Source organism: Equus przewalskii, chromosome 9, assembly GCF_037783145.1.
Source record: "Equus przewalskii isolate Varuska chromosome 9, EquPr2, whole genome shotgun sequence".
NCBI lineage: Eukaryota > Metazoa > Chordata > Mammalia > Perissodactyla > Equidae > Equus > Equus przewalskii.
The window spans coordinates 29761321-29786663 of NC_091839.1; the positions used below are offsets into that span (position 1 = coordinate 29761321).

General features: G+C 39.9%; 1 protein-coding gene across 6 annotated transcripts in view; it reads right to left on the minus strand.

Moving 5' to 3' along the window:
• Window positions 1-25343, minus strand: part of FILIP1 (filamin A interacting protein 1) — a 221663-nt gene that overhangs the window by 189374 nt on the left and 6946 nt on the right. For 3 of the 6 annotated variants that reach the window (XM_070558963.1, XM_070558960.1, XM_070558959.1), the window contains exon 1: window positions 4027-5065. The exons of the other annotated variants lie outside the window; for them this stretch is intronic. The gene's annotated coding sequence lies outside the window, so the exon portion shown is untranslated. Of the gene's footprint in view, window positions 1-4026; window positions 5066-25343 lie in introns of those variants that run through there. 6 annotated transcript variants of the gene reach the window in all.

Sequence of the window (25343 nt, forward strand, 5' to 3'; positions counted from 1 at the left end):
ATATTATTATCCTCATTTTACAGATGAGGAAACTGAGGCACAGAGAATCATTTGCCCAGGGTCACAGTGGACTGGAAGCCAGGCCACCTGGCTGCCTAAGCTAGAGCCTTTCCTGCCTCCTCCATGCTGAGGAACATGTCCTTGTTTCATGTCTTCAACTCAGATTTAAGGAAACAAAATGTATTTTATTATCTTACCTTTTATTCTGTTGCTACATACATTAAAAATAATTAATGTACAAACAAATTTATACTGCAGGCTTTTAGAGGCCATTTTTCTAACAAGTTGTTACCAGTCTTTTCTTCTTGAACTTTTCTGCTAAAATAGAGCTCAACCTAAGCTGCTCCGACACGCCCCGTGACGCTGCTTTTCTAAACCCCACATGCTTAGAGAAATAAGATGAGACAGATGAGTGAAGATGCAGATGAAACAAGCTCTGTAAAACCCTCTTTCTTAGGTCACCTCTTTTATGAAAAAATGCTCATCTTCCAAAAAAGAAAAACATAATTAGCATTAGTTTAGAATATGTATTTTACTACAAAGTTTCACTTCTAAAGAATAAGTAAAAATTATAACCAAAGGGGAACCATTGTTAAACGAATATATTAAATATTTCACAAATTTAATTGGGAAAATCCCATAGTGCTTCTTGCTGAACACCCGTTTGGAAGAGTAATTTCAACCTCCTTGGCCATCTTAAAACATAAAGAAAATGCTTTTCTTTAGAGAAACAGAAAAAACTGCTTCCAAATCCTGATTCCTGCTTCCCCTCACACTGTAGGTCTACAGATTTTGTGAGTGATTAAAAATAAAACTAAGTGTTTCTTTTTTAAAAATATTTGGGAGAAAAGAAAAATAAAGGATCCTAACATGATATTTAAATATTTTAATGTTCAAGGCCAGATTCAAATCCACAGTGACCCACAAATAGAAAGAGCCGTGATTTAAACGAATAGTACCAAAGGCAACCAGGAGGAGACTCTGACACCAAAAGACGATGCCAGTCTGTGCGTTACACTGTCTATAGGTAGAGGTGCGTACCGAGGACGTGCATGTATATAGGCAGTCTTTACACAGCCCCTTTTCCACTTCCTTCTCGAGAGGGACATCATCTCCACAATCAGGTACATGAGCATAGATAGTTACAGTAACTTGTAATTTTTCTGTGCATAGTAAAACTGTGAAGACTTCCCCTGAGAAATTTTTGAGATAAAAAGCTATTAACCACACTTAACAGCTGCTTTTCTTGATTTTATACTTATCTATACTTTCTTACATACTCGTTATCAGAAATCTAGAGCCAAGGGCCAGCCCTGTGGCCGAGTGGTTAAGTTCACACGCTCTGCTTCAGCAGCCTAGGACTCGCTGCTTCAGATCCTGGGCACAGACCTACACACCGCTCATCAAGCCATGCTGTGGCAGCGCCCCACATAGAAGAACTAGAAGGACTTACAACTAGCATACACAACTATGTACTGGAGCTTTGGGGAATAAAAAAAAAGAGGAAGATTGACAACAGATGTTAGCTCAGGGCCAATCTTAAAAAAACAAAAAGAAAAGAAAGAAATTCTAGAGCCAAAACTGTTAATAGAACATCTACAATGTGCATGGGGTTGAAAAGCTCCAAAGTCAAGTGATTCTTAAGACCATGCTTTTCAGCTGATCACCTTCATAAAATTGTTCTGAACTGGAAGAAGCAAACCCTGCTCCGAAGTACCCTATTCTAACAGAGCACCAAACTGTCAAAACTAAGAAGGAATCACTTCTCAAAGGTATGGTCCAGGAAATCATTGCGAAAGTGGCAGAACTGTTCTGGGTTTTAAAGAGTGGAAGGGGGAGGAAAGGCGTTCCAGGCAGGGGAATGGAACTGGCAGAGGTGGACCACTAAAATATGCACTGTGCATGTGTTTGGAGAATGGCCCAAAATCTGAAGTATCTGAAGCAGAGGGACACTTGTTGAGCAGTGGGAGCTGAGACTGGAAAAGTTAAGTACGTGCCAGATGATAGAAGGTTTTCAGAGTACTCAGGGTAGCTGTTTGGCAGCAACCAGGAGTCCAGGAAGATAACTGAAGAGTAGAGAGAGCGGCATAGCAATGCTTTAGGAAAGTTCACCCCATGGTTATGGGCAAGATGGTTTGGATGGCAATGAGGGGTGGGAAGGGAGCAGCATTGTTACAGTCCTGACTGAAGTAAAGGGCACAGGCCTTGGCGTGGTGGGAGATACGGCAATGGAACCTAACAACTCTTCCGGTGAAGGAGAAAGGGAAGACTCCAAAATAACATGGAAACGCAAACTTGAGTGAACGAGAGAACAGAATCTGCGTGGTTTGTGGAGCGTTTGATTGTTCATACACTGGAGGAAAGCACACGGTCTAACCTGAGCTATTTTTGATTCTCAAGGGTAAACTTAATATCTATGAAGACAGTGATACTCACAAATCAATTCATCAGGAAACACGGCTCTCACTCAGGGCCAGATGCTATAGTCAGTTATCTATACACTGTTCCACTGACTCCAAAAGAAATCACATGCCTAGAACTAATAGTTGGCTTTGGCCTTACGCGTACGTTTATAAGCCAACAATGCGACCCTTCCTAAGATAAAAACAAGAAAAATGTAAAGCATTTAGTTCTGACTTTTCAAACTCTTTCAAGACAAAGATACTTCATCTCCACTAAGGCACCAGGAGTTTCCTTCTGTGATACCAAGGTTTCCAGAGTGCATTTTGCACTGTTTCTTGTATACATTCATTATATACGATTAGCTTAACTTACTTACAAAACATAATACATACTGAAATGTATGTACTATTTCATTTTCCTTAACATACAATATATAAGTATTAATTAGTTTTTCTTAAAATAAGAACATTCACTGAAAGGATTGATACATTCCTATCTGTCAATAAACAATTTATTCAAAACTGGCCTTGGGTAAATTCTTTCCTTAGCCTGACAAAATAGACTCAAAATTCCTTTTAAAACGTGCATCTGTATCTTCTTTGATATTACCCTTAGATTAGAATATTCATTCGAATGATCATGTTCATTTACAGGAACAAACTTCCTATGCAATCCAACTCAACCTCAGACACCAGGTGTCAATACCAACCACCTTACCAACATACAGCGATAACGTTTGTCAGATTCACCATGAAATTCGACACTCTAGGCAATTCTGATACAATTGTACGGTAACTCATGGAAGCGGAAACAATATACTAACTGATGAAAGGGGGATTTCCCTCACACTATGGTAACATACTCATACACTTACATTAAACATTAAATGCAACTCAAGAAAGGATTTTTTCTAATAAATTCAATTTTAGTTTTAAAAATCAGAATCTGTTTTATCTATACACAAGCAATTATTCAATTTATCTAAAAAAAACCACAAAATAACATTCCCCTGAATAGTTCATACTCAGTAACCACAAAAGTGGTGATTTACTACCAAGCATACTTTGTGCCTAGTTAGAAGCATTCGGGGTGATATGCACCAAGGTCAGAACCAGCACAAGGTGTACCCGTGTAATTAGAGAATTAGGCAGAAGGAGAAGCGATAGCAGCAGGAAGTTACAAGCACAAACACCAAGCAGGACTTCCCTCTCACTGACCACACAAGCTGCTCAGCTAGTTTCAATACATGAAAGTTATTTTGCTTCTAGGAAAATATCCCTTCCATTGGTTGGCCACCCTAATCGTGGAAGGAGCTGTGAAGCTGTCCTTTGTCATGTTTCTGTTACCTGCCAAAGAATGATAACTTGGCAGAAATATTTTGACAGCTATTAAAGCATCATAACAATCTTTGTGTTTAAAAAAGAATACGTATACTTCTGAGAAAGATCATGTTTCTGATTCTCTAAAAATAATCCACAATGATTATCATAATTTCTAATTGTGTTATCACATAATGCAACAGTAAAGAAGCCAAGGAAACAGACAACACAATCAGAGAGAACTCTCTTCTCGTGGAAGCAGAAATTTCTGAAGAGAATAAGTAGCTGTTTATTTGGCTCTTACCTGGCAGCAGCTCCTTTAGGCAAGGGTATGTCCTTTATGGAGGTAGCTTATCCTTTGAAGAACCCAGTGGCTTGTCCCACAGCCCAAGAGAGACTGGAGTCCTGGAAAACTAGCCAGCCCAAAAGAATACAGAGGAAAAAGCTTTTCCCACTTTCTTTCCTAGGACTAGCCAATAGCTGAAGTCATGCAGGAAACGGAGTAGAGAGAAGGGGAAAGCAGCTTCTTCTCCCCGAAATCCTGATCAGCAGAAATTGGAGGCTGTCGTATGCCTCCCACCCAGACTTTTGTTTAAAAGTTTTTTCAACTGTTGCTAGGTGTTGTTGGGTTCTGAGATTAGGTTTCTGTCTTCTGCCCCCTTCACAACACTGTCAGAGAAATGACTTTGTTGAGGAGCCGAGCTCGCGTGTGCTATATTTAACCAGTGTTCTCAGCAAGTCAAGCCTGTCAACAGCTGAGAAGTTTGGAGTCGGTTTCACTCGGTTCCTCGGCAGCTGGTTATCAGTGGATATAGCTCTGCTCACTCTGTAAAAGATTGCGGGAAACCGGCAGACCCTTTTAAGAACTGCTTATTACACAAAGGTAATTATTACTTGAGGCTGTTAAATTCAGATTGTGATTTGGGACTTAGGTTTCAAAATCTGAAAAGAAACAGCAGCAGCTGTCTTGAACAGAGCAATTTACCAATGCAGTATTCTTCTCAATTAAGCTTTCTCGGATAAATAAATTTTCTTAAATAAAAAAGGCTTTTAAAAGTATATCACAACTGTTGGGAAAATTCACAGCGGGAGATCATTTCCCGACAGTTTTTTATGTTAACGTCACATTTATAGCTCGATGACGGACCCAGTCATATCAGACTTGACCAGTTTATATACCTGAATGTTACTAAAATAAGGTTACCATAAAGGACTGTCTGTAACACCATGCTTTTGAAAAGAGTCAGGTTAAGAAGGAAAATCTTAGCATTCTTACTCAGGTCATTCATTCAAAGAGAGAAATGGAGAAACACTCCAGGAAAGTCAGGACTGGAGACGCCTCTGGTTGTTGACAGCCTTGCCTCGTCGTTAACCCTCCAGTCTCCAAAACTAGGGGAGGGCACTTTCACCCTAAACTCCAACAGGAAAAATGTCTCTAGATATTTGATTTGTTTTATTCTATATCATAAAATAGTACGAATCTGCTAAAGTTAAGACTCATAAAAAAAAATTTGTGTTTAACTAGTTCTTGGGACTGTCTTACTAACTACATATGTGAAATTAACAGTAAGAGGAACTGAGAGGTGAAGTAGGAAGGGAGACACACACATTATTGGTTAACACAGTAGAAAATTGCCCCGACAAAAATCTCGCCAATATCATTATAAAGGTTGCCCCCACTTCCTAAGATCAACTCACCAGTTTTAAGATACCCTTTTTTTGACATGCAAACTGAAGTCGGAGCAAGGAGACACGTAAAGGCACGAGTTTGTAAGCATTCTATACGTGCGGGAAGTGGCTTATGTGCAGGATAGCCTTAACTCCTCTCTGGAAAGGCTACCACTCTTCACAAGGGGTGTATGTATGTGTGCGTGTCCTTCCTTTTAAAGAAATGACCCTCACCTCCAAGGTTAGCTGACCCCCACACCTCAATCTGTCAGAAAAACATCTAAGTTCTTCCCATCCCAGCCTCCATGCTAACAGTATTCATCCTCTCCTCTTAATTTATTTACAAGTGTTCGCATATGAAATTGCATTTGTTCAGATTCTTAGTCTTCCTGGGTCTGCGCCAACCTTGATTTTAAAAAAAAAAGGACTTCTTTTAAGATGAAAGGGTTCTTATGTGAAATTAACTGACTCTTCTAGAACACTAATGGACCTTTCAGAAACAATCTATTCACAGTCCCTAAACAGCGGGTTTTGAGAAGAGGTGGAAGTGTGACTGGGCTATGAGATAGTTCAGAATCACCAAGAGAACTTTTTAAAAAATCACAAAGGGGTGGGGTATGGGGAGATTATTGTCTGAAAAATGCACACACCCCACACACATATCCCACACGCAACAGCCCCAGGTTGAAAATAGCTTCACTAGAGAGGACTCCAGGAATGTATCATTTCACCCCTACTCAGAGCTGGCTTCATAGACATCTCTGATCCAAAATGAAGCAGAGAAACTTGGAGCCAAAGCCAAGATAACTGAGGGGAGATAACCCGCTTTGCCTTTATGGGCCTAGATAATTCCATTGAGAGGGTGATAGCTATTTCTTCCCTAACTGTCCAGACAATTAAAGTTTTCAATGTTGTTTTGTTTTGTTTAATGAAAACCTAGTTCCCCCACCACTGTTTTCTTTAACCCTTGGATTAGCTGTTCCTTGTTGCTATTTGTTTATTTTAAGCAATGTGGTAACAAGCAACAGGATACAGAGTATTTCATATAATTAGGTACTGTTGCTACCTTCGAATTATGTTCTTTAATTATATTAGGCATCTGTGCTTGTCTGACAATACTCCGTAATGATCAGTCTGCCTCTGTCTCTCTGCCTTTGTCTCTCCGTCTCTATCTCTCTCTCTCACACACACACACACACATTCTCTCTCTCTCTAAAGTGAATTTATTTTTGAAGGCTTCCCCGCCCCCTCACCCCAGGGGAATGATTATTCAGACAAGAGCACTTCCTACATAATCCACAGAGGAAGTAGTGCCATTAAGAACTATTAGAAATTTATGTTTTGTATACAGTCAACAAGGAACTGATTTTTCAACACGTATTGTTAATATATTACTGTTCAGCTGCATCCTTTTCCCACAGTCTTAAGTGTGAGTATTCTGAGAACCTCTGATAAACTTACCAGTAAAGCTGAATTTCCCAACTTCAAGGATGAGTCATGATGAAACTTTTCAATAAGAAGACAGATTAACACTATCAGTGAGAAAAAAGCAAGTGAATTCAGCAAGAGAGTTGGCACATTATCTCTATATCCATTTCTGAAACCAAAGTTTACCATATTGTTCACATTTCAACAGGCATAGTGATTTTTTTAAAGTCAAGAAAATAAGTTATTTAATATACCAGTGAAGAGAAAAATAGACATTTGATTCCAAATGATGTTCGGGGCAGGGGCCAGGGTTGGGGGTGGGGGTGTATGCAGGGAGTTGACAGCCTGGTCCCAAGACGGATGTAAGCTCCCAGGTGGCAGAGAGTGCTTCCTGTTTGTTCCTTACTGAATACTCAGGCAGCATAGAAGGGTCAATAATTAGGAACGATTGAAGGAGCAAATGAACATAGAAAAGACTAAAGAAAAGATGAAGAAAACTTTAGAGCATATTCTCCGTAAACTTACAGAAAATGCTTCCAGGCTCTCTGGACAGAGTTGGGTCATTATTAGCTGCATATTAAAAGTTATAGAAAGAAATTCTTAGATTGGGAATTAATTATTTTGAATTTTGTTAAAATTTCAAAGGAAAGTAGTAGATTTCAAGATAATAATAAAAATACCTATGCAACACTTAGTATACGCCAGGCAGAGTTCTCAGGGCCTGATGTACACTAACCCACTTAATTCTTACAATAAGCCAGTGAGGTAGGCGTTATTATCATCACCCATTTAACAGGCAAGAAAACTGCAGCACAGCAATCTTAAACTAACTTGACCTAGGTCACATGCTAGTAGGCAGCAGAACAAGAATTTGAACTAGGGAATTTGGTTCCAAGAATTTTTGTTCTTAACCGCTTAACTGCATCGTACATTTAATAGTCACGGTAGCCTGTTCTTAGCAATCACTGAGGGTCAAAACTTATAGACTTTGCTATACCTGAATATACATGCTTCTGGCGCCCCCCCCCCCAAAAAAATACACTTAAAATTCCACGGCTTTGAGGCAGACAAAAAAAAGTGGCATAATTTCCTGATCAGCATAGTAAAAGAAAAACTCATTGGAATTGAAGTCCTGTTGAACACCAGAGAAGAGAAAATTGGTCTGAAAAGAAGATAATTGCTTTGAAGAAAAAAAGTGTATTTTTAAGCAAAGGATATGAGTTGCTCGGTATTCCCTCTAAAACAAACAGTGCGTGATGTTTTAGATGAAAGAGTTCACTGCTTAATGAAATTCTAAAATTACATTCTAAAAATATAGTTTTGGTCTATGAGTTGATAAGCAATTTAAAAATGTTCATGAGCTATGCATTCACAATCAAAACTCCTCAAAGATGTAAGCAGCAATGAGAAAAAACAAAAAACAATTGGGGGCGGAGGGGATCATTATATATTAACCAGCTCTTGGGTATAAAATGATATTGTGTTAACTTAGAGAGTCAGGTTTTAGAATTTAAAAATACCTGCATTTCCTATTAATCTAGCTGTGCTTCTATGTAGGTTTTACAAAACTTTTTAAAAAATAGTGCTAATACTTTGTAATATCTACACATATTCATAATAAAATAACTAATTTGTCCTGTTTACAAATAAGACACTTTGTCACACCTACATTTATTTATAAAATATTCAATTAAATTATTTATTTTCCCAACAGCTTCAGAGAAAAGAGAGCCAAGACTAGGTTTTTAAAAACTTATAGGATAATAATATTTTTGCATTAACTTGAGAAAAGTAAGCATGTACATGCATGTGTCAGACATTAAAATTCCCACTTCCTTGTGTATGTGCTTGAAAGCAGGTTAACAGAACTTGAAAGTTCCTACAGGACCCTGCTGAGCTTGAGGACGACAGCGCCCTGCGTTTCCATCGGGTCAGATTACGGTCTCTTGAGTGTTTTCCTCCTTCTTTTCCTGTTCCAGAGTGATCCCTAATCCTGCTCAGTACTATAATTCCTAGTTGCAATGGATGACTTTTAACAAGTGTTTAAAAGGGGATGAGACAGCTACTATCCAAGAAATAAACAGAGAATTGGAAAACCAGTGACTGGGCACAGAGCCATACAGGATAATGCACTTTTCTCCACAAAGCTTATGGGTTTGTGTATACACACTATATAGATAATTACAGTTAAGTCTGCAAAATGGGCTGCCTTGAAAGCACAGTGGTTAAGATCTCTGATTCTGGAGTCAGGCAAAGCTAATCTGAATTCAGACTCCTTTACTTATTACCTGTGTGAACTTAGCAAATTACTTTATTTCACCTAAGCCTCCTTCACCTCAAAGATTAGTCAAAGAACTTAGGACTATTCATAGTAGCCAAACACTGGAAACTGTCTCTGAGTGCTTTCTACGGTTGAATGGGCACACTGAGGTACAGTCAGACAATGTCATGCTCTACAGCAATGACAGTGAACCATCTACAGCTACCTGTGACAATGTGGATAAATCTCTCAAACAAGAAATGTTAAACGAAAGAAGCCAGACCCACAACAGTACACTGTATGCTTCCAGACATAAGATGCTCAAAACCAGACAAATCTAATCGATGGTTCTGGAAGTCGGGAGAGCAGTTACCGCTGGGAGGTGGGCACGTGGCTGGAAATGGGCACGAGCGAGGCTTCTGTGGCACTGGCGATGCTCTGTTTCCTGCTAGTTATACCACTGTGTTCAATTTGAAAAACTTCATCAGCTGTACTCTTATGATTTATGTATTTTTATGTCTTTATAATTTAGTAAAAAGTTAAAAAATTAAAAATAATTTTAAATATATAATGCTTCAGAATCCTTACCTTCTGAAATACTTACAAATGAAATAAGATGATATCTGGGATTTACTTGGAAACAATCCACTGCAAAGAGAGGAAGAGAAGTGGGTGGCGGGATAATGAAACAGGGTTGGCCGTGAGCAGACAGTTCCTGAGGCCGGGTAATGGGTAATCGTTAGGCCACTCCCTCTACGTTCAGACAGGCTTTTAGTTTTCTACAATAATGTATCTTCAAAATAGTGCTTACTATCTGGCACATAAGTAGACGCTCAATAAATATTAGTTATTAATTTAAATACTAATATTATTATGACTGTCATCTTAAAATATCTATAGGAACTGAACTCTTTGGATCCAACTGAGTCTTTACATGGAAATCACGTAGAATTTCATTGACGTCATGAGGTAATTAAGAAAACAATTAGATTTATAATATTAACACAGACTATTAGCAACTGAGATCAAAAGTTCAACAAGAAAAAAAGTGAGGAAACTAGAAAGGCCTGCCTGAGGCAAATTAGTCCTAAAACCACAGGGGAAACAGCCTGCATTCATGCTTTCATCACCGTATTGTTCTACCCATCTGATAATGAAAGGAGGAAATATCAGGAAAGCAAGACGTTTGGGTGGTAAAGCTGGACGCCAGCAGAGGTGGTTAGTAACACGAAGGTAAAACACTCAGGGTGAGAAAAGCTCAGAAATATGTAAATCCGTATTCATTTGACAGCCGAGCAGGCCATCATAGGCTTCATGTTTGCATTCTTTGCTTCTTTTATCTGAAAATGAGATAATAATCCACCTCCTGGGAGAGCTGGAACAAGTAACCAGGGAAGGAAAGTGTTTTGAAAGGATGAAATACCTAAAAACCTTGTACCTCCAAGACTCCTTCTGATCACCTACCCTACGAGGTGAGTAACCAGGCGATGAAATCAGGAAAGAAGTTCTTCAAAAGGCCTAGTGCTAAATAAATATAATATAGTATAATGAACGTAGGAATTGGAATCATGAGGTAGAGGGAGAAAATAAAAAAGTAAATGAGAATTACAAAGCAGTAATTTTTTTTTAACAAATTGACCTCTATAAGGTAATTACAAATTCCTTGTTGACCCTTTAGCCATTAAAAATAACAATACAGAAGAATATTAAATTATTTCATGAATTGGAAAGAAATTTAGTGAAAGTTAAGTGAAAACAGCAGGTAATAAAGCTAATAAATTATTGTATTATCTCATCAGGTGATAGATGTATAAAGATAAATAGAAAGAGATATCCCCTCCCATACCACGCATATAAATTTCTACAGAAACACATAAATGCACACATATATGTGTATATTTATACCTAAAATACATAAATCATAATAATTACAACCGTTGGCTTCCCCTACGTTTTTAAAATTTTTTAATTGACATTTTGTTTTCACAGTAGGAAAATAAGATTATTTAAAATCCTTTTTCACGGGAGTGGTTTTCCAATATTTTGCTCGGGTGGAGACTTGAAAAGCTGTGCTTGGAATGACTTGCCTTTCTTCTTACTATTCAGGATGTCAATGAATTTGCCTCAAGATACTGTAATAATTAAACAAATGAACACAGCTGAATTTTGTCTGGGGTGGGTATGGCATTCAGTTTCATTAGTTGAATTCCTTTTAATATTTGCTCACAGGAAAAAGAAAAAGGTTGTCTTTTTATGATTCTTCAAAATGAGCTATAGTTGCTTTGATTTCCATGCTTTTTCTACTCTTTTATCCTTACAAATGTTTTAATTCTTTATAACGTTACATCACTGCAATTGCGTCTGTAAATTTCTGCTGTGACATTTTCTCTCTCAGCCACAGACTGTGTTTGGGTTCTGCCTAGAAATTCTGCTGGAGCCAGGAGAAAGCCTTGTCACCTTCAGGGCTTACCTGAGGGAAGGTCCAGCCATTGTCCTGCTGCGGACTTTAAGCGATAGGGGACAGAGAAACACTTTGCACTTCTCCAGCAATATCTGAAACATGACATCACTATCTGAATATGGCTTATGGTAGAAAGGGCCTTGGGAAAAAGGAGACTTTGCTGATGTCAACTAGTGAGACAATTTTTAAAAATAATTTAATCCCTCTCAGCCTAGTTCCTCAATTGTCAAGTGGAGATAGTGGCATTTAATCTACACACCCCACCACCACTCTGCACCCTCCACCACCACCACCACACTGCTGGTCCCAGTACATAAGACAAGGGGAAGCAGCGCCCCAGAGTGGGAACGGAGGGTGAGAGGGAAGAGGAGGCATGGCGCTGCTGGCCTCGCCACCGTCCATTTTCATTATCTAAAGTTATTTTCATTGCCTAAAATTATTCTATTTACCTAAAATGTGTTACTTGTTATAAGCTTTGTTTCTAACACAGACACCTTTTTTACAAAACATAACTTATTGCTTAGGTTTTTATAGATAATTCTAAACTATTAAAAACACTATAGAATATATAAAAATAGGAAAGCAGACATTTTTTTCAAAAGTTACTGATTAAATTAGTTGTAGCCTTGCTGAAGGAAAAAAAATGTTAAACTCCAAGACCAAATTTTGCTCCTTTATGCCAAGAAATAGCATTTTAATCTTCTGTGTGTGCGCGTGCTTAGAAGTTCCATCATCTGTAAAGCAGGTGCATTCGAATGTAAATCTGCTCGACAGCATTTGTCAGAAAATGAGTACATGCATTGTGGAAGCAATGGACTTAAGCCACACACCAAAACTATAAACCTCCAGATGTTTTCAGATTATAAATAAGTAGAGGAGAATGAGAGGACAGGCTCTGAGGAGAGAGTTGACAGCTAGTGGTGACAGGAGCATAGCTCATCCCAGTGCTAGTTCAGACCTGCAAACAAGAAGCTGGTCCAACACTACACCAGTTTCCTCAGGAAAACGTGAATCCTATGTGTGCCTTTGTGGGATTCCATCAGAATTTGCTGTAGAATTTATGTAATAAACAAATGAGGAGCCCTTGCTCTGTGTAAGGCACCGTAAAGCCATGGGTCTCAATTGAGAGCATTTTTGGCCCCCAGGGGACACTGGGACATTGGCAATGTCTACAGACAGTTTTGGTCATCACAACTGAGGATTGCTACTGGAATCCAGTGGGTAGAAGCCAGGGACACAGCTAAATATCCTACAGTGCACAGGACGGCTGCCCAGAACAAAGAATTATCCAGCCAATGTGTCAACAGTGCTGAGGCTGAAAACCCCTGCACACACTGGAAGACTAAAAACCAACACTACAGGGGCCGGCCCCATGCGCAGCGGTTAAGTTCACACGTTCCGCTTTGGCAGCCTGGGGTTCGCTGGTTCGGATCCCGGGTACGGACTTACATACTGCTTGTCAAGCCATGCTGTGGGAGGCATCCCACATATAAAGTAGAGGAAGATGGGCATGGATGTTAGCTCAGGGCCAGTCTTCCTCAGCAAAAAGAGGAGGATTGGCAGCAGACGTTAGCTCAGGACTAATCTTCCTCAAAAACAAAATAAAAACTAACACTATAGACAAAACTGCTCGCAAGAACCTCATAAGCAGATACACAGAAAAAAGGGCAAAGCAAGAAGAGATAGGAAATATACAGAGGAAAAATTAGTTATAGCTTCAGGCATCAGGGAAAACTTCGGAAAATAATACGGTAAATATCCATCTTAACGTTCCTGAAATAACTAAATTTAAAGGTGCTACTTTTTATAATTCTTTTTTATATGAATAAATATAGATTAAACACCAAATACTTATAGAAAACATCCTCTATTTCTGAAACCATGTTAAATTTCCTGGGAAGACAAAGCTGAGTAAAACAGAGTCACTGTTCTCTGGAACTCAGAGCAGTAATATCCCCAATTCCACATTTACATTGTCGAGATTCATTCCTTTGAATATGTCATGAGCACCAACTATGTACCAAATGCTGTGTATGGCACAGGACTCAAACAGGCAAGTCTCCTGCCCTTGTAGTGCACACTGTCCCTTGGGGAAGAGAGACAAAAATCAAACCAACAAATATGTGATTTCAATGTGAACTTCCGTTTCCAAAAAGATTGGACTATAGTCTAAAAATCTTGAAAATCTCCTCACCACGAAACCTCTAGAAATGCTAGCTAAAATATCACAAACATTCTTTTTGAAACCTAGCTGAGCATGCAAGAGACTATAGGAAACCTCTCAGGGCCTAAAACAAAGAGGGAACTGAAACCCAGAGCAGCGAGTGTGGCCTGACAGTGCGGTCTGCGGGCTCCGGGGGGGCTTAGCCTCAGGAACCAATAGGTTTTAATGGCCCAGTAGGAATATGATATGAAGCCTCAGCTCCCAGAGGTTAGGTTCTGGAACTCAGACCCCTGAACAAAACTAGGACCCTTGGACTTAGGGAAAAAAACACCAAAAAAACAACAAATCACAGGCATAGGAAAATAAGAAGAAAGTTTATCCATCTTGGCCTAGCTCTGGATGAGGGAAAAAATAGCCAACGCTGAGAATTCATCACCACGCACCAGGTTTCAATAGGTTTAATAAACAAATGTACACCACTCCAGTTGTGTGAGAATCCCAATCTAAGATGTGAATATAAGACCCCAGAGATTGGTAATCCCCAAAGAATACCCAACAGAAACAAATGTTTATCCACACATTCCCTCTCTTGTAACCATGTCTCTTCATGGCTTGTCATGAAGCATTAGCCAGCATCATCCCGCTCCAGCATGCCTTGCTTCCAATCCTTGCTCCTTTCTCTTAGCCTCACTGCCCTGGGATTCCATCTAGCAAGTAAAGCTCAGTCCATAATCCTTGTCTCAGGTTCTGCTTTTCAGGTAACCTGAGCTAAGTTAGGGGCTCTTGGAAGAGAAGTTCTATCTGAGGAGCTGCAGTTCTAAACCAAGACCTGCAGAAAAGAAGGCTATGCTAACTACAGAGGAGAAGAGTGATCAGAAGGAGCGAAGAGCATGGCCAAGGGCTCTGATGTGGAACAGAGCGCAGAACCTCAAGAAACATAAAGAAGGTAAAGGCAGAGCATGGGAAAGTGGAGTTTGGAAGCTATGTAAGAGCCCACACATGCAGAAGAGGCCTCAGACCCAGATCTGGTCCACAGCTCTATGTAGGTTTGCTTCAATTAGTTGCCAGAAGTTGAAAATAAGGTGATATCACATCATAATTTCTGGACTTTCAAAAAATTCAAAAAATGTGTCAGCAGTGGGCCTGCATTCTTACACGGCAACCGTCAGCTAGAGCTACCCCATTGAGATAAGGCCTGTGACCGCATGTCCACCACTGTCCCAGCCCAGCCTGTTTCACTCATTTCTGTTGCTGATTGGACCTCTGTGGGAGTCTGAATTTATCCCTCTTAACTTAGGACTTGATAGGTTACGGGTTTTTTAGGTTGGATTTTATTTGAAGACGAGGATAGCCCTTGCAGTATTTTAAGCAAGGGAATGCTGTGATCTGACTTCTATATACTCCATTCACTACCTAAAGAAAACCTAGATTGGGAAGGACCAAGAATGGAGAAGAGGCTGCAAACGAGGAGACCATTACAGGGCCCTGAGTGAAAGGCTGCTGTGGCTGGAATAGAGTGGTAGCCATGGAAATAGAGAGCAGTAACTGGGTTTAAAGTGTGTTTTGGAAGCAGAAAGTACAATATTTGCTGATAGATTCAATATTGAATGTGAGAGAGAATTAAAAATGACTTGTATTATATAATGAAGGACTTGAGGCTTCTATTGTCAACAGCTGAAGGGACCACATTTATTGATAATCCTTGGCACATGGAGAAGTTAATATGAGCATGAGGGGTCCAGAAAGGAACGCTAATGCCCTTAAGGAGCTTGAATCCTATCGGTAGAGATAGGAGTGGTGCAAATATACATGCTTATAAGTTATCCAACTTATAAAATAGACAATTCTGTCAAGATTAATAATGACAGACAACATTCATTGCAGGATACTATATACCCAGTATATGCACCCTATTTAATTCTCACAGTACCACCTAGAGTTAAGCATTATTATCTACCCCATTTTACACACGAAAAAATAAAAACTTAGAGAAGTTAAGTGACTAGTGCAAGACCATATTGCTGGTAACTGGTGGAGCTGGGATCTGGGCCCAGACACGGACTCCACTGGCCGTTTGTTTAATCAGTACACTGGACTGCTTTTATACACATTGAGTGAGTCACAAATTCACCTGCTTCCTGAAACTTAGACATGCAAAGAAAAATAGAACTCCTTTAACTTGACAGAAACTGCTCTGAGCTTCCTCACAAACTTCCATCAGCTGGTTAGAGAGGAGGGAATTAATTAAACTTTCCTCAAGACTGTTTAATAGTTAGCTCCAGCCAGTAATTGAAACAGCCTCTTTAGGTAATGTTCTGACCAGTCTAGAAAAGAAATGCAGATTTCTCAGCCTTCCACCATATCCATGAGTACAGCACACATGTGTACGCTTACACACCTCTGCTCTCCAAGATGGTATCCGGATGTGTGGACAGAGAACCTTTGGAGGTCCTCAGTCTTAGGCGTGACGTCCAGGCCCACCTGGTTGCTGCTTGCCCTGCTGGCATTCATGACTAAACTGTTTTGTTGGACTCATCCTTGATCTGGTCTCCTAGCCGACTAAAAACTTGGTAGCATTCCCTGGTTAATGGAGCTCCAGCTCCGCTCTCAGCAGTGCTGTAGAGTTCCCCACAGCTGTGACATTTCCTACATCCAGCCATCTGGCCCAACAGGACACATCCTGCCTCTGCTTCAGAAACACTCCCATCTCAGTAGGCTTCATGGCTAGGCTGACAAGAAAATTTATCACCCAAATCGAGACACTTGCGAGAGTGGCAGGTGTACTATAATGATACTGGAACAACTTGGGTGAAGTAGGACATAGGGCAGGCCCAGTGGCTCTCAACTTAGCTGATTTGCAAGTTTCTTTTTCAGAAATTTTGAAAATTCCTGGGTCTTATTCTTGCTATATGGGAAGGGGGAGAGGTTCAGGGAAACTAAACTTTAAGAGTTCTACCTAGCCACATTGCACAGTCAAGTTCGGTCTGTTGTGGTTGAGCCCCAGATGAGTCTAGGTTAGCCCAAAATGCCATCTCTTTCAGATCCTAAATGGAAAGAGATTTTCTAGACTTTCCCTTTGGTAAATAAAATCAAAGCAACAGGAGACTGGAGGAAAAAACAAAAAACCTCACAACGCCACAAGTTTTGCTTTTCAACTCTATGGTCTTGTTAACGAGGTCGAATGCGCGCCCTCTTATTCTGGACCTCTAAGCCTCAAGACTCTGACGCAGAACACTGCGAACGAAAAATGATTCAAGGGAGAAGGTGGAAATAAAACGCTTTGGTTTAATACTTGCAAAATAAAAGAACTAACATACAGAAGGCTGTTCATTCTCAGCCATGTTTTGCATATAGTGAGAGAAGTATTTAATGTCATTCAAAATTAAGATTTTTAACACAGGCTTGGTAAAGTGAATAAACAAATGCCTTTTAAGATTCTCTGCCAGAATCATTAGATCTTCAGAGGTCAACATTCAGCCGATTTTAGATCTAAGACCCTGTTCTGAATATTCTATTGTTCTGTACTTTTATCTTTGAATGGCCAAAAAGTATCATATATCAGGTTTCCACTTAGGGCTGTGCTTACTTATTTAAGTGTCTCAAACCTAAACTGCAAGTCTTAATGTTTTAGAGTGGCATTAAATGGTTTTCCTGTATTGAGAAGGGATTATCGAGAGGCCCCCAAAGCTTGTGATGTTTCACAAGGGCATTCTAATGGGTTCTCAGTTCTGTTTATTCTATTTAATGCCAGGCAGTGGCAACAATTGTTCCTCATGTATATTGTGACTTATGCTGATTTTGAATATGTTAACTAAAAAAATTTCTTTCTACCAACGTGCAAGTTTGCAAACATAGGCAGATAAGGACACAAATGCTGAGTAATCAGGACCAAACACAAAGAGGCCAAGTGGAGTTTTCTAGAAAAGGTTTATAATGCCTTTGTGATTAATAAACCTAAGGAAAACATCTGAAGCTTCTCTGAAATGTTAAGAATGAACTATCGAAGAACAACTGTGCTTCAAAGAGTAGCAAAGTATGTGAGGCAGGGTCTCACTGCGGGGAAACGGAATCCTACACCCCAAGAAATTCTTTAGAAAGGAGTAGAATGTTGAGTTCCACAAATTTTGAAGAATTTCTTTCAACTCATCAACTCAAGCTACTCCCTCCAGACGCTAAGTCCCTGGATTTCCAAGGTAACTTCTTGGGAATTTGTGTTGCAGGACTGAATAGTCCCAGAAATCCACTTCCACGTTGCATATCCAGGTTAGACTGGATTTAACAAAGGAAACTGGATAGTTCTGTAAAATATCTTTAGATGCTTCATATGAATGACAAGAGGCGTAAGAAGCCAAGTAACAGAAGAGACATCCTGCTTTACAAATTCTGTCATCATCAGTACACACTCATTTTGTACCAAAAGTGAGTAAGCCATGTTCCTTGGAATAAAAAGTCATAAATTTGTCCTTCGCTTCAAGAAATTTCATCTAGTTGATGTGATAGATACATAATTAGAATACACACAATTACAATTAAAATGACACAAAATAGGATTAGGATAAGGAATTATAAATATTCTTCTTGAATGCAAGAGTTTGTGAAAAAGAGAAACTCTTTTTGGAAGGGTCAGGGTAAATCAAAGATGCAAATAGATGAATATTAGACAAACAGTACACTGCATACCTTCAGTGGAGATTAGCCAGTTCTCAAATACTCACGATTATAAGGGCAGAAATTGTGTAGGTGATTGAAATAAATCTATGCTATCCTTAAGTTTGATGTAGTCAAATTTCAAAAATCCCACACTTTCAAACATCACACATCAATTCCTCTAAACCACAAGGTCTAAATCAGAGTTTTATCAATCACTTGACTAAAACTTATGTCAAGCTGTTACAACATGGTACAGTGTGCAAGCTGTCGCTGCTAGGAGAAAGAGCCTAGTGACCATTAGAATGGCAAGTAGGGGGTCTCTCACTGAACCATGTTTGCAGGAACCGGCCTATGACTTTAGAAGCACTCTCCAGCAGTCCCCCACATCTCATATCTGACAAAAAGTCACATATTTGGGGGCTGGCCCCGTGGCCGAGTGGTTAAGTTCGCGCGCTCCGCTGCAGGCGGCCCAGTGTTTCGTTGGTTCGAATCCTGGGTGCGGACATGGCACTGCTCATGAAACCACGCTGAGGCAGCGTCCCACATGCCACAATTAGAAGGACCCACAACGAAGAATACACAACTATGTACTGGGGGGCTTTGGGGAGAAAAAGGAAAAAATAAAATCTTTAAAAAAAAAAAAAAAGTCACATATTTGTCCTCTCTAGCAACCGAAGGCCCCACCCCACTTCCACTCCTCTCTTGAGCTCCCAACAGCCCCACCCAGAGGCCAAGGTCAAGAATCTGCTTTTCCCATGGTGCCCCTATGCAACCTCCCTTCTACTCCCACCCTCCAGCTCCATCTCCTTCTCTATCCAAAGGAGGAAATAGTAGACAGAGAGCCTTGCTGCGGGCCACATGTGCACCAGATAGCTGTATGGTGGTTGATGGCAAAAGACCTCTTTCTCTATCCCTGCTCTAGGAACCTGCTCAGACTTGACATTGAGATTCAAATAGTACTGACTGCGCAGCCATCTGCTCAGGTCAGTAAAGAAAAGCAGCAGACCCAAGGGACGGTGGAGCATCCCTCTGCAAGGAACCGACAGCAGAGGCCCCCAACCCTGGGCCCTAGCACTTTTGAAGATCCCTACCTACCATCTGGGCTGCTTAGATTCAGGAAAAGCAGCATTTTCTTAAAATATAGTTAGAGATCGTATATTATTTCTCACATCTCTGAGAACAGAATCCCTCGTGTAATATATCGGCATGCTGTGGACTTACAGACATTCTACTTTCTCAAATTGTTATTATGAAGGTATGATGTATGGAACTGTGGGACTCTCTGTAGTGACCTTCACTCATTCCCACTTCACTTTTTTTCAATGAAGTGGTAGAAGTCATTCAATCGGAGGTAGAAGAGAGGCAAAAAAACAAAAAAAAAAAAGATCAGTTAAGCCTCAGTTGAATATACATTTCCGAAAAATCAAGACATTCAAGTAAACAAATGTGCAAAAATATGAGGGAGCAGGAATGGTTCTAGGTAAGTACACAGTTGGGTGAAGAGAGAGGAGGTGAAATCTGAGCCCTTGTCATTAGTAGTAAATCGCCCTGTGATGGGATTTCAGTGGATGATATCAGACAGGCTGACAGGTTCAGACCCTGTCCTCTTTCTGTGATGAGTGAGATTGACAAGAAGCTAAATCAAGCCCAAAATAAATGCTATACTACAAAGATATGGCAGTGTTGGTTGTCCTCAAAACCCATTCTCCCGTTTCCCATAATAATTGAGTTACCTGATTACCAGTTACCTGATTACCCAGCCAGCCAGTATTTCCCAAACTCCCTTGCGGTTTGGCCTTGTGACTAAGTTCTCTCCACATGAGCAGGAATGTTGCGTGCCGCATCTGGCTGTGAACCTAAGACAATGGTCACACATTCCTCTCCACTCCTTTCCCCTTCCCACTGGCTGAAACCTAAACACGGCACATTCTAGTTTGATTATGTAAACAAAGACATTACCCTTGTAGACCACGGAGCAACAAGATAGAAGGAACCTGAATCCCCGAATCTGAGTCCCACAAATCCATCCCACTGAACTCTGGACTGTTACATGAAAAGAAACATCTCATTCTTCCAACCACTGTATTTTGGGGTCTCTCTTTTATAGCAGCTTAGCCTTACACTGACTCATTCAGAAGTGACAGTATGTTATAGTATTCAATAACAATGTCTTGTAATAAGAGGTCAATTTAATTTTTTATTTTAGTAGCTATCTTTTATTGGATCCTGCGCTAACATGGTCCTAGTGTAGAAGACATGTTGGTGCCCATTTCACATTCCTTGGACTTTTCACTGTGCTCTGGTGAAATTCCAGCTGCCAGGATCTGCACCTCCACGCCTCAGTGCTCTTCCTCCAGCTCTGGAGGTGGAAACCAAAGTGCTAAGGAACTCTCATCCTTCTAGCAGCCCTCAAACGGGGACCTCCCAGGAGCCGGTATCTTAGTCTCCCAGCTCCCTCACCCTTTGCTGGAACAATTCTAAGGCATGGCTATGTATGTTCTCCCAGAGTTTCGCTACAGAATCAAGTTCCAGGTACCCATCAGGGTGGCTGGCTTACCCGTGTTCTCTTTACTGACTGCCTCCCTGTCACTCGATCTCTTCCTCTACTTCCCTACCATATTCTCTGAATTTCCCAAATAAACTAATTTCACTCAAATCCATGCCTTGGGGTCTGCTTCTGGGAGAACCCAAATTAAGATAGCCAATTACTTGATATTCACCATCTCAGCCAAAACAGTTCTCCAACGTAGCCCTGTTATTAGATAGTATTATGCTATTTTTATAGATGAAGAAATACAATTTCTGAGAGGTAAGTAACTTGACCAAGGTCAGTGTCAGAATTATAATTAAAACCCAGGACTATCTCACCCAGAAGTTTCTGTAACTTCTAAAATACTAGACTCCACTAGAAGTGGAAGTTTTCCAGTTTTTTGTCGCCGCAACTTCTAGAAGATGATGACGTGGGAAGTTTTATGATTGGAGGATAGAATTTAGGGAACTTAGACAAAAATAGGTTCTACATCAGCCTATAATCTTCTGTGTTAAAACACTTCTGGTAACACTTTTTATTAACCAGACAGTTTTAGCTGTTTAGGGAAAAAAAGGCAGTTTTTAGGTTACTTGCTAACAAATTTATTTAACACTTTTTAAATTAGTCAAATTCTGACTAGAGCTAATTCTGTTGAATAAATCTGCTTCTTAAGGTGGTCTACATGTATCCTTTCTGATAGCAACCTAGCTCTATTCACTGCCCTGCCAAGACCGGCATGGGGAAGAGGACAGCATCAGTGAGTACACCTCAAGGGACAAAGAATTCATAGGGCTTAGGGCTCAATAATTTTTATATTTGAGCAAAGAATTCAATCTCTCTACCTATGGAATTAATAGAATTTTGGCTTTAGAATTTCAGAAGCCTGGGACCGGCCCGTGGCCAAGTGGTTAAGTTCGTGCGCTCCGTTCCGGAGGCCCAGGGTTCAGATCCTGGGCGCGGACATGGCACCGCTCGTCAGGCCACGTTGAGGCAACGTCCCACATCCCACAACTGGAAGGACCCACAACTAAGATATACAACTATGTACACGGGGGTTTGGGGAGATAAAGCAGAAAAAAAAAAAAAAAAAGAAGATTGGCAACAGTTGTTAGCTCAGGTGCCAATCATTAAAAAAAAAAATAAGGATTTCAGAAGCCAGTCAACAAATAAAATGTAAAGATATTTTATGAGACAAAGTGACCTTTCCTATGCTTTACCTAATGCAAGTACTCCTCAGACTAATTCTATATAAAGCAGGCATACAGGGAGGATAGTCAAAATTGGAGGAAACAGTTTCTTTACCTTGAGTTGGATTAGCAATTTAATCCACATATTCTTTTAGATTTTAAATTAATAGTCTGCCAGGAAAAGTGCTACAAAGTTGTCACACACAGGCAATACACCAGGTTAACATAATGTTGTAAATAGCGTGGAAGTATCACAGGATCTTAGAGAACAAAGCTGTCAGTTCATTCTTCCCCGTCGATGGACATAATCTTAACACTACGTTCCTGAAGGGATGTGCAGCATCACTTACATTTGGTCTGGGCAATGGCATTCCTCTCCTGGTCTTAGCTGAGCTCTGCGGCACGGGCTCAAGCTTCAGTCAGTGGAGGTACGCAAAGCCTGTGGTCACGCCTGCTCCGGCTGAAGCTAGTGTCAATACGGACGGGCACAGAGGAGAGTACTAAAAGCCTAAAAACACTGATTATCTTCAGAAAATGTAATGAGTCAGTTCCTACCTTCTTGATGTCAGATTTATAGAGAACATTACATCACATAAAGTCTGAAAAAGAATGGAAGCCAGAGTAAATAGAGCCGTGCCCCAAAGAGTCTTCAGTCTCTCAGCAGACACAGCTTAGCCGGTGTAGTCACAGTCAGACGATTTTTATCCAGACCGTGGTAACAAAACAGAAGTGTGTACATTGGAACATAGTTGTCTAACTTATAAACGTATACAAAATTTTATGTATACATGTAAATAAAAGGACTTTGTCTGCCTCCAGAAATGTGATTTTATAAAGTTTAACTAAATAATGAAATGTACAATATATACCAAATGTATTTCACCTTAAAAACATTTTTATTTTAAAAAACTCAATACTTATTCAACATTCTACAGCATATCTTCATTTAAGTTCTGAAGACTTAAATATTATTTCATTGAGAATATGGTACTTCCTGACTGAGTTTCAAAACAAAGTTAAACATTAGGAGCTCCAATGACACTAAGTATTTATAGGTAAAATAACGTGATCTCTTGGGTTTGCTTTAAAATACTTCAGATGTTTCAGAAAAATAAAGATTGGGGGTATAGATGAAATAATTCAGAATGTCGGTAATTGTTGAAGTTGGAAGATGAGTATAAATGGGCTCATTATATTATTCTCTTCTTTTGTATATGTTTTAAATTTCCATTGATAAAAAAGAAGAACAAGAAAGATATTAACTGAATAAAAATCATGCAGTCTCTATTTAAAAGAGAAAGGAGTAGTAACACTGAGATGCATCAACTTATATCAATAAAGGTGATACAATTTTGATTTTATGCTTTAAAATGACCATGTTAGGTACTTTCTGTGATAGTATTAATTTAGCATGGATGTAAAAGATTTTAATTATATATAGAAACTGCAAATATTTAATATGTTCAAATGTTATCTTAAAGTATTTATAAAAAGTTAACTTTGGAAATGAAAATGTGATCTTTTTAGACAAGGTGAATAGTCTCATATTCATCATTTTCCATCTTTTTAGAGGGGACTGGCACAGCTGGACAGCCTCTGGGGTGAAGAGCAGACCTCTCCAGAGAAATTGCAGGCAGAGGTTCATCTTGACAGCTCAGTAACCCTGTCTGCAGCTCCTCTTTGCACAGGAGAAGCTCTGGACATTTTTCTGACAGAAGAATTTTAGGTACTATTTATTTATTTATTCTTTTTTTTTTAAGATTGGCACCTGAGCTAACATCTGTTGCCAATCTTCTTTTTCTTCTTCTTCTTCTTCTTCTCCCCAAAGCCCCCCAGTACATAGTTGTATATTTTACTTGTGGGTCCTTCTGGTTGTGCTATGTGGGACGCCGCCTCAGCGTGGCCTGATGAGCAGTGCCATGTCAGTGCCCAGGATCCGAACTGGCGAAAACCTGGGCCGCTGCAGCGGAGCGCTCGAACTCAGACTACTCGGCCACGGGGCTGGCCCCTAGGCACTATTTACTGATATATATTTTCAAGCACCTGGTCAATAATATGTAACATAATTACTAAATCATATCTCTTTTTGTTTTGCAGTGAGCAAGAGAAATGAAACTGTATTCATGGCAGATAAGTAATAAAATTTTATCTTAGTTTAGATGGATTTAATAATGCTATTTGCCGCTCTGTATTAGATTTCATCTACATATGAGGGGAAAAGTTCTTAAAATTAAGTACATTTGTTTTTCAAAAGAATCAGTTGCTTCACCATCACACACCAACCTGAACTCAGGCGATTGTGCTTACATGGATGAGTGGTGCTTGAGAGCCACCTGGCGGCTCCCCTCCTCCATGCAGCATGGTTTTTCTCTGATCCTCAGGCAGGAGCAAACCCCTGGGGCGCCAAATGCTGAATTAAAATAAGACTTTATTTGCCAGACAGAGAGATCATCTACTCAAAGACTGTAGAATCCTGAACCTCATAACATAACAAGGTCTCTATTTTGAAATATATAAACGGCTCTGTTCTATTATGGCCAAATACTCTTTAATAATACAAAAATTGAACGGCAAAAAATTAGCAATATATGCTATTTTTAAATAACCTATCATGTTTTAACATCTTAGTTTAAGAGCATGAGTCATCAAGGAATTATGAATCAGAAAACCAGGGGTCACATGTTTAGTGTGATCTTTGGGCAAGTGAAGAAAATTATCCTTGTTTCGAGTGGAAGAAAATAATTTTGAAATACTTTTTTTCTCCATGCTTTCTTGTCTCCTCCCCCAGTCAGTAAGAAAGTTGTTAAGTCAAGGAAACAAGAAAAAGTCAATATTCAATGCAGTTTTGGTTTGTTTAGTGACTTACCAAATGGGCCCCCAGGGTAGCAGCAGGTAAAGTTTACATATATCAGTCCATTGGGAAAACAGTAGAAGGAGCCAGCCAATTTTTCCGCATGCATCAGTCACACCTCAGCTGCTGTTGCCCAATTCTGTGTCTTCCTCCTCGCAAAGTCATATTCGTCCTCTTCGTCCTAGTTCAAATCCTGTATGTTCCATGACTCCAAATACTCCCAGCCTGAGAGGCTCTTTCCATCTCCTACACACCTTCACGCTTTGTGACGTCCACCTTGTAACTCACAGGTGTGGTCACATCTGCCTCTAAGTCAGCGGTTCTCCTTGACTGCAATTAGAATCACACTGAGAGTTTTTAAAAAATGAAGGGATCCAAACCCAGAGAACCTGATTTAATGGGTCCAGAATGGGGTAAGATGG